The sequence below is a fragment of the Artemia sp. Qi Xiang Cuo genome, chromosome 9 (assembly GCF_049724085.1).
Source record: "Artemia sp. Qi Xiang Cuo chromosome 9, ASM4972408v1, whole genome shotgun sequence".
Lineage (NCBI taxonomy): Eukaryota > Metazoa > Arthropoda > Branchiopoda > Anostraca > Artemiidae > Artemia > Artemia sp. Qi Xiang Cuo.
Genome location: NC_142802.1, coordinates 59299177 through 59308338, shown reverse-complemented (window position 1 = coordinate 59308338; position 9162 = coordinate 59299177). Strand labels below are relative to the sequence as shown.

At 35.3% G+C, this 9162-nt stretch overlaps 1 long non-coding RNA gene across 1 annotated transcript in view; it reads right to left on the bottom strand.

Annotated features, from left to right (window-relative positions):
• Positions 1–6138: 6138 nt before the first annotated feature.
• LOC148948885 (uncharacterized) overlaps positions 6139–9162 on the bottom strand; it is a 52557-nt gene continuing 49533 nt past the window's right edge. The window contains exon 4 of the long non-coding RNA XR_016142251.1: positions 6139–6207. This is a non-coding gene — a long non-coding RNA (uncharacterized LOC148948885). The remainder of the gene's footprint in view (positions 6208–9162) is intronic.

The window sequence follows — 9162 nt, the reverse complement described above, 5'->3', positions numbered from 1 at the left end:
CAGTGGCTTTTAGGCCTAAATTTACGATCTTAGATGTAAAAGGTATTCAATTTACACATAATAATGCTATGTATTCTTTTTCTTAGAAATCCCAGCCCCTTACTTTTCATGTGAAGAAACAGTTTGTTTTCACTTTATAATGATGGTGATAGAATTGAGGCATAGCCCCTCCCCCTTTTTACATAATGTCCTAAAAAATATTGTTAGCAATCATTTTGGGGGGTAACTCGGTTCATTCTTCCATATAGGTTGCGTACACCTAGCTTAATTATTACAATCTCATTTTGCTTGCAACTGTTTTATTTTGACGGGAGAAACCATCCTTTTGGATCTGTGAAACCTTTCGTCTAAACTGCTAACGTAAACAAACAGGAAGTGCTTCAAACGGGTGACGGATAATTATAATCTTGCGGGAAGCTTATGTTAAACCAGAGTAGCTTAATACCAAAGAGTTGACGGATGTTGTCTGCCACTTTTAGCTAGAAATAGAGAAAGCATGAATTTATCGAGAAACAGAGTTATTTCTAATGCAAGAATTAGAGTCGTTAACAGTGGGGGGGGGGGGTATGTGGTAAAAAAGCGGACTTTAAGTTTTCTAGCAATTATAAAGATAGTATAGTGGAGTTTGTACTGTGTGTGGGGGGGGATTACTATGTAAAATAATTTTATTTGAAAATAAAGAATGAAAATGTACTCACATTGTTAATCATTTTATCCAAGGCTTCTAGCTCATCAATAATACTCAGTGTTTTATCCATTATGTCTTGGAACTTTCTGAATGTTTAATCACAACGCATGTCCGTTATTTACGATATCCCAAGGGCGAATTGTTTTGCAAAGGGAAAATCATATGTAAGCTACTCTCTGATCGACCTAGAAGAAGATGTAACCGTCCCTCTGATTGGTTTAGAAGGATGCATGTACTTCCGGTTTCCTATTCCTGGATCAAAACATTCTCCCTAGCGCACACCAGGAGGAACAACAACAAATCAATTGATCATGAATGAGGTGTAATTGACCCTGTCCCCGCTAGACTCGATAATCCAGCAATTGTTGATGTGAACTCTTGTTGACATCCAAGAAAACAAATTGTCCTTAGAAATTTAGTTCCCCTATATCAATACATTCCCCTAGCGTACACCTGGACGAACAACAACAACAACAAATCAATTGATCTTGAAAATACATCAAAGTAAGAAAAATCCTGTTTTTTCAGTCTCAGTGACAAAAACCATAAAACAGACATAAATTGCTGTTGACATCCAAGAAAAACAACAAATAAATTGACCATCACTCATAACCATCCATGAAACATCCATCAAAGAGAGAAAAATCCTGATTTTTCATTCTCAGTGACAAAAACCATAAAAACATGCTCATATATGGTGTGGATCCGGACTGACAGCACAGGTGCTCTCTCTAGGGAGTCTATGCCCATATATGGAGTCCTACTTGTAGCTCATAAGGCCTTCCTACTTACGTCCTTTGTACAAATTAAATAAAAAAAACAAGTTTTCTTAACTGAAAGTAAGGAACGACGTTAAAACTTAAAACGAACAAAAATTATTCCGTATATGAAAGGGGCTGTCCCCTCCTCAACGCCTCGCTCTTTACGCTATAGTTTTTCATTGTTTAAAAAAAATAGAGTTGTGAGAAAGTCAAACTTTAGCGTAAGGAGCGAGGCGTTGAGGAGGGGACAGCCCCTTTCATATAAGGAATAATTTCTGTTCGTTTTAAGTCTTAACGTCGTTCCTTACTTTCAGTTAAAAAACTTGTTTTTTTATGTAATTTTTGAACGTTTTTTAATTAATGCAGGTTTTGATTTTGGCTCACCGTATATGAATAATTAAAAAACAATTGCATATTGACTTTACTTTTACTTAGTTAAATGGCTTTCTCGAAACTTGTTTAATTTTATTTACGAATGTTTTTATTAGTACGTATAATTTTATTAGTACGTACAATACCTGACATCCATAGCTAAGGTAAGCTTATTACCATTATCATGTATAAGAGTCAGGTTGGCCTCAGAGAATATATTAGTACGTATAATATACGTAACTTACGAATTAACTTACGTAACGAAATTCTATATTCATAGATTTTTAATGCGTATATTAGGGGGTTCACCCCTAGTCAATACCTTGCTCTTTAATCTAAAGTTCGAATTTTGTTTCAATTCTTTAAAAATGATCCCTTAATCACAAAGACCGTTAATTAGAATACATAGCTCTTATGAAAGTACTAAAAAATCCTTGGCTTAAAGAGCGAGGTATTGACTAGGGGTTGAACCCAATAATATACGTAATATTTTCTATTCGTTTTAAGTTTTAATGTTGCTCCTTACTTTCAGTTGGAAAATTTGTTTTTTTTTTAATTTAATTTCTGATCTTTTTCTTTAATAATAATGGGAAATCCGCCACCCCCTTCATAGCAATGTCCCTTCCCCCATGAAAACTTCCTTCATGGAAAGATCCTCCCATATAACCCCCGCATCCCCCCCCCCCCCACCTACCAGAAAAAATCCCTCCTGAAAACGTCTGTATACTTCCCAATAACCAATACTATATGTTAACATTGGGTAAAGTTCATAACTTTCAGCCCTCCCCCCGGGGACTTCGGGTGATTAAGTCATCCCTAAAGACATAATTATCATATTTTCGACAATGCTGAACAAAATGGATGTCTCAAAATTTTGATCGGGTGACTTTGGAAAAAATGAGCGTGGGAGGGAGCCTAGCTGCCCTCCATTTTTTTGGTCACTTAAAAAGGGAACTAGAACTTTTAATTTCCGTTCCAATGAGCCCTCCCACGATATGTTAGGACCACTGGGTTGATAAGATCACCCCTAGGAAAAAAACCCCAAATAAACACGCATCCGTGATCTTTCTTCTGGCAAAAAATACAAAATTCCACATTTTTGTAGATAGGTGCTTGAAACCTCAACAGTAGGGTTCTCTTATACGCTGAATATGATGGTGTGATTTTCATTAATATTCTATAACTTTTAGGGGGTCTTTCACCCTTTTTTCTAAAATCAGCCAAATTTTCTCAGGTGCGTAACTTTTGATGGGTATAAGTGAACTTGATGATACTTATATATTTGAAATCAGCATTAAAATCTGATTCTTTTGATGCACCTATTGGTGTCAAAATTCCGTGTTTTAGAGTTGGGTTACCAATGAGCCGGGTTGCTCCTTACTTACAGGTCGTTTCCACGAACTGTTTGATTTTACCATCAGCAAGTTCCAAATTACTCTAAAAACGGCAATTTTGGTGCCGTGTCTCAAGTGGAAAAGCTGCAGCTATTGGTCTAACAGAACGTTTTAGAGTGATGTTTAATGGTTCATTTGAAAACTTTGGTATCAATTTTACCGTTCGTATTTGCGATAAAGCACTGAAAACAACACTTTTGGCTCTACTTCTTAAGCGGAAAAGCCCTGAAGTACAAAACAGGTACTAATGCAACAGTTGTGTTCCAGAACCCTTAACTGGAGGCTTAGAAGAACCCCTCCCGTACACTCCCCCTCTCAGCCCCCTTAGTAAGTTTCATAAATCGTCTGATCATCACTAAGCTATTGAAAAATTATGGCTGGCATGGCTGCCACGCCATCGTAAATAGATGTTTAATAGATCAATTAAAAGATATTGCTTATATTTACTAGGATTTTAAAAATTCTATCATCTATTTGATTTCACAAATCTCAATGTTAACTAGTTTTTGGTGAGAATTTGCAATGAACTCTTTGTCATGGTATAAGCATTAGCTGCAACCTCAGCCCATAGGGCGAACCACAGCCCATAGTAACTAAAAGTTAAAAATGTTAAAATGGTCATTTTTTTTTCTTCTTTTTTTCCAGGCTTAGCGGGTTACTAGAACATCATAGAGAGATGCTTAAGAGGTCATTCAAAGGCTATTTCTCATATGCATGTGGTTTATATAAATTCCGCCGTCTGCAAATGCCATATGGAACGAAAAAACGCACTTTATATGCCATTTCTCGAGGGGTGGGGCTAGCGGGCTACCAGAACATCTAGATAGATTTTTGATAGCTCATACAACCAATATTGCTCATGTCTACGTTCTTCCTATAAGTTCCACAATCGGCAAGTTTCAAATGGCACTTAAAACGTCACTTTTGGTACCATGTCTCGAGTGGAAAATCTGGGGCTAATGGGCTACCAGAACTTCTTAGAGTGATGTTTAATGGCTCATTTGAAAACTTTTGCGGTACTTGTCTATTATGTAAAACAAACTCGAGAAATGAAGTTTGGTGACAGTAAAACATGATGAAAATAGAATCTTTATTAGCAAAATTGTGAAGGCCATTTGTAAATTAATAATTAGGGAGCTTCGGTGTGGGCTGACCGTCTCAAAGACAAAGAAAAGTTGATTATTAACGCGGTTCTTAACCTAGCTCATTTTAGTTCATTACTAACGCGACTCTTGAGGACACCGGTTAGTTTGCTTTGACTAGTGACAGGATGTAATATCACACCATGGATGTTTAAGAATCATTTCACATTGTTGGAAGGGCTGCAACACAACTGAACTGGAAAAAGTAGGTTTCACTCATTTGAGATGAAGAAAGTTTCACTTTTAAGATGAGTAGGCGATTTATGAAACTTACTAAGAGGGTCCGGAGGAGAAGTATATGTGAGGGGTCTTATTAACCTCCAAGTATCAAGGGCTTTGGACCATAATTATTGTAATGGTATCGTTTTATGCTCCCAAGCTCTTCCACTTAAGAAGTGGTACCAAAAGTGCCGTTTTAGTGCCATATGGCACTTTTAGATGGTAAAATTGATAAAGAGCACGTAGATATGAGTAATAGGTTTTAAATGAGCCTTCCTGGGATATGCTTTCAAAAATGAGTGCATCACGTTTGCAAAATTATTGGATTCTCTGAAAAATAATAATAAGAAGGGACAAACCATGATTGTGGAAAAAATCCAAGCTGGAATCGAACGCATGATAATTCAATTTAAAGTCCAGTGCTGTAATAGCAGAACCACGCCTCTAATAATGCAATTTAAAATATTATTGATTGCAGGACTTTAATTGCGTAGCTTGTTAAGGGGGGCTGGAGGAGGAATTTGCGGCTGGTGTTCTTGCTAGCCTCCAGTGAAGGTTTAATGGACCATAAATATTAAATGATACCGTTTTATGTTCTCAAAATTTTGCACTTAAGAAGCGGCACCAAAAGTGTTGTTTTCAGTGCTATGTCTCACTTAAAAATGATAAAATTCATAAAAAGTACGTAGATATGAGCAAAAGTGGTCACACTCGAGAAGTGAAGTTTGGTGAATGCTAATGAAATAAAACAAAGTTATGACGAAAATATAGGAGTTTAAAAACAAATTTAGGCTATATCGTTGCACACTAGGGGGGGGGGAGCATAGTATACATCAAATGCGTAACCTAAAAAATACTATTTTAACCTAACCAAACCTATATAAACTAATAAAAAACAAATTTGAAGAAAATAGAATAATTTATTTTCAAAATTGTGAAAACTACTACTTGGAAATATACTCCCAGAACGCAGAAATGTCCTCAAGAATCGCGTTAAAATCAACTCCAAGCAGGTGACTGAGAAATGTTCAGGGGGACAAAAATGTGATCAATGAACAAGTAATTAACACTATAGTCACTGAGATCTATGATGCGATCAATCTGGACTACAGTTCCAAGTTTGCTAGTGTTGAAAAAATGCTTAAAGGGTTTCATGCTCAAGTTATATCGCTTGAAAACCGTATTGAGATTCTAGAATACCGCAACAACGATTTAGAACAGGAAAGAAGGTCGACTGTTCTTCTAATCCATGGACTGTCTCAGACAGGAGGAGAAACACTAACTAATTGTGTTTTAGGACTATTTGGTACTAAGTTGAGAATCAGTATGATTACTACGGATATTACGTCAACCGAGCACTTACTTTCTTGAGCGTCTTTAGTGGATAATTTTCTCCCACTTGTTCTTGTCACCTTTCGTTCTACTGATTGTGCAAAGTGCGTGCTTGCGAATAAGAAGAAACTGACCCGATCAAAAGTATTTATATCTGAGTACTTAACACCAAAGCGCAAACAACTGTTAAATGTGGCACGTGATAAATTTTGTGTTAGGAATGTGTGGACTCATGGTGGCCGCATTTTAGCTAAACCAGAAAATAGTTCGGCCCTCTTGAAATCAGGTCTCTTAATGACCTAATCAATGAATAGTAATCCACTATTGTGATATATTCAATCAATATTCAGTTTTTTTTGCTATCTGGAATTCCTTTTTTTTGCATCCTTAGTTTTTTTTTTTACAAGTTTCTTGTTGGTTTGTTGTTTAGATATTTTAGAATTGCAATCTTTCAGTGGGTTAATGTTTTGTTATGGATAGTATGACCGACAGACTGTCAGATGTAGAAAGTAGTAGGCTGTCTGTTAACCAATTAATATCTACCTACATTGCTAATGACAATTTAAGTGAAGGAAATAATCCGCAGTCTATGAAAGCAAGTAATTATGTGAAAAAACAGTCACTGAAATATTAGTCAGTTACAGATGATATTGTTTTTTCATTTGGAATTGTCAAGACCATAGGACAGTATATGTATAACTTTACGAGTGATTGACAAGAATCACCGTTAGTAATAGGACTTAGTGAGGCATTTGTCTCAAATAGGAATAATTATTCAATTTGGGATTCCTAATTTCCATGATATGTTAGTGAAAGAAAAGAACGGCATATTATGGAGCGAGGAGGTTTGTCATTGTTGATGAAAGAAGGAGTTACATATTGGGTGAGGGAAGATCTCTCGCTGTGGCTTGAGGGAAGGCTAGAGACTCTTTTCATTGAAGTTGATGGTAATTGTGATAAAAATATAGTTGTTGGTTTAGTATATAGGCTAAGACAGCATCATATCATGATAATATTTCAATTAGGAATATGGAGACTTTAATGAAAATTTTTAATAGTGAATCTAAATATAAAGTACTAATGGGAGATTTTAATATTGACCTCCTTAAAAGTTAAAATTGTCTAGATTTTTTCAATTTAGTGATTTCTTCTTTTCTATATCCACTGATAACTATCCCTACACGAGTTACTGGGAAATCTTTAGCGCTAATTGACAATATATTCGTGGACGAAAATCTACTCGACTGTTCGTATGCTGATGCTTTAATTACGGATGGATCAGACCACTTTTTTTTTCATGAGTAAATTAAAGAATTTCTGTGGAAGAATAACTATGAATGATCATTTAAATAAGAAATTCTTCCGTGATTTAAGAGAAAATAATTTAAAAAATTTAAGATAGAAATGGGTGATGATGATTTTTCTCCAATATTTGAAGAAGATGACCTATCGGCTGTGTATGATATTTTTATTAGAACCCTTACAAATGTATTAAATAAGACGTGTCCTCTTAGAAGACCACCTAAAAGGGCTAGGGTAAAATTGCATAGAAAAACATGGATTACTTAGGCTATTCTAAATTCTGTAAACTAAAAAAACGAACTTTGTAAAGCATATTTAACTGAATCCTGTACAATTAATTTTCAGCAATGTAAAACCAATAGGAATATCTTAAATGGATTGAAACGAAAAGCTGAAAAAAATGTATTTGTAAAATGAATTTATGTAGCATAAATGTGACATGAAACAAAACCTGGAAAACAGTAAATTCCCTCTGGGTCAAAAGGGTAAAATATAGATTATCACTAAACTACAAACTGAAAGGGGAAACTTGACCACTTCGAATGATATAGCAAACTATTTATGTAAATAATTTTGTAATGAGGGTGCAAAACTATGTGCAGATGCTAAGAAAAAATAAACAGGTTCCCAAAATAGTTCAATCTGAAGTTCTAGTAAATATTCAAATGACTTTTAATTCTTGTGATGTAATTGAAGTGGGCAAAATTATCAATGAAGTGCTTTCGAATGTGTAGATGGGATTTCTCAGAATATTTTAAAATCGGTTCAGTCAGTTATAACACCTATTCTATGTCATTTGATAAATAAATCAATTTGAAAGAAAATTTTCCCGGAAGCTTTGAAGGTCGCTAGATAAAATCGGTGTGACTGGAAATAACATCTTATGGTTTAAATCTTACTTGAGTGGACGGAAGAAAATCGTGGTAAATGGGTCTTCAACTTCTGTAGCTAATAGGATAAGATGCGGAGTACCCCAAGGGTCTATACTAGGTCCTATTTATTTTTAACTTTTATCGGTCAAATTAAATATTATTTGTATAATCCTTTTTGCAGATGATACTCCCTTACTTGTTGCTGTATTGGTTAATCTACTTTTTGATAAAATGAGAGAGGCATATCTTTGAAAATTCTTTGAAACTATTTTTACAGAAGAATTCAGCAAAATATCTTAAAAATTTGCTTCCCCCTTCTTTTGAAAATATTTTTTCCATTAATAGTGATCTCCATAGTCATGATACACGAAAAGCATCGAATCTAGTAAGAAAAACGACTAGAGCTCTTTATGTAACAAGAAATTTTGCTCCCTGCGTATGAGATATAATACCGGTTGCGATTTGAAATGCAAGTCATCTAGTAACCTTCAAGGCCACAGCCAAAAGACTTTTCCTTACAAAAGAATAGTTTTTATGTAGGCATATGTGTTTTGTGTAAGTAGAATGGCTTTTGTATATGTGTGGATTTAGCGATATTACCCAGTAGATTAATATAAAATAGTATTTTTTAGAATACCTCAAAAGAAGATTCTCACCTGCTCCCAACAAGAACTTAGGGGTTTTCTTGGTAGGTACAGCAAAAGTTATCTTATCTGATCAAAACTGGTGTAAGACTACGAGAAGACTATGTAAAACACCTCGTCAATAGCGAGGGGGCGATATTGATGCCCCCTCGACCGCGTTATTGGGCGTTATTTGAGAGGGCAAGGAGGCCAACCCCCTCATATACATAATTATTTGTGTTTATTTTAAGTTTTAATGTTGCTCCTTACATTCAGTTGAAATTTTTGATTTATTTTATTTCTGATTGTTTTTTAAATCATGCTGGGAAATCCAGCATTCATGGAAATTTTCTTCCCCTGTGAAAAAATCTTCTGTGGATAGATCCTCCCGCATAACACCCTCCACACAACCCTTCCCCACCAGAAAAAAATCCCCCTGAAAACGTCTGTATACTAG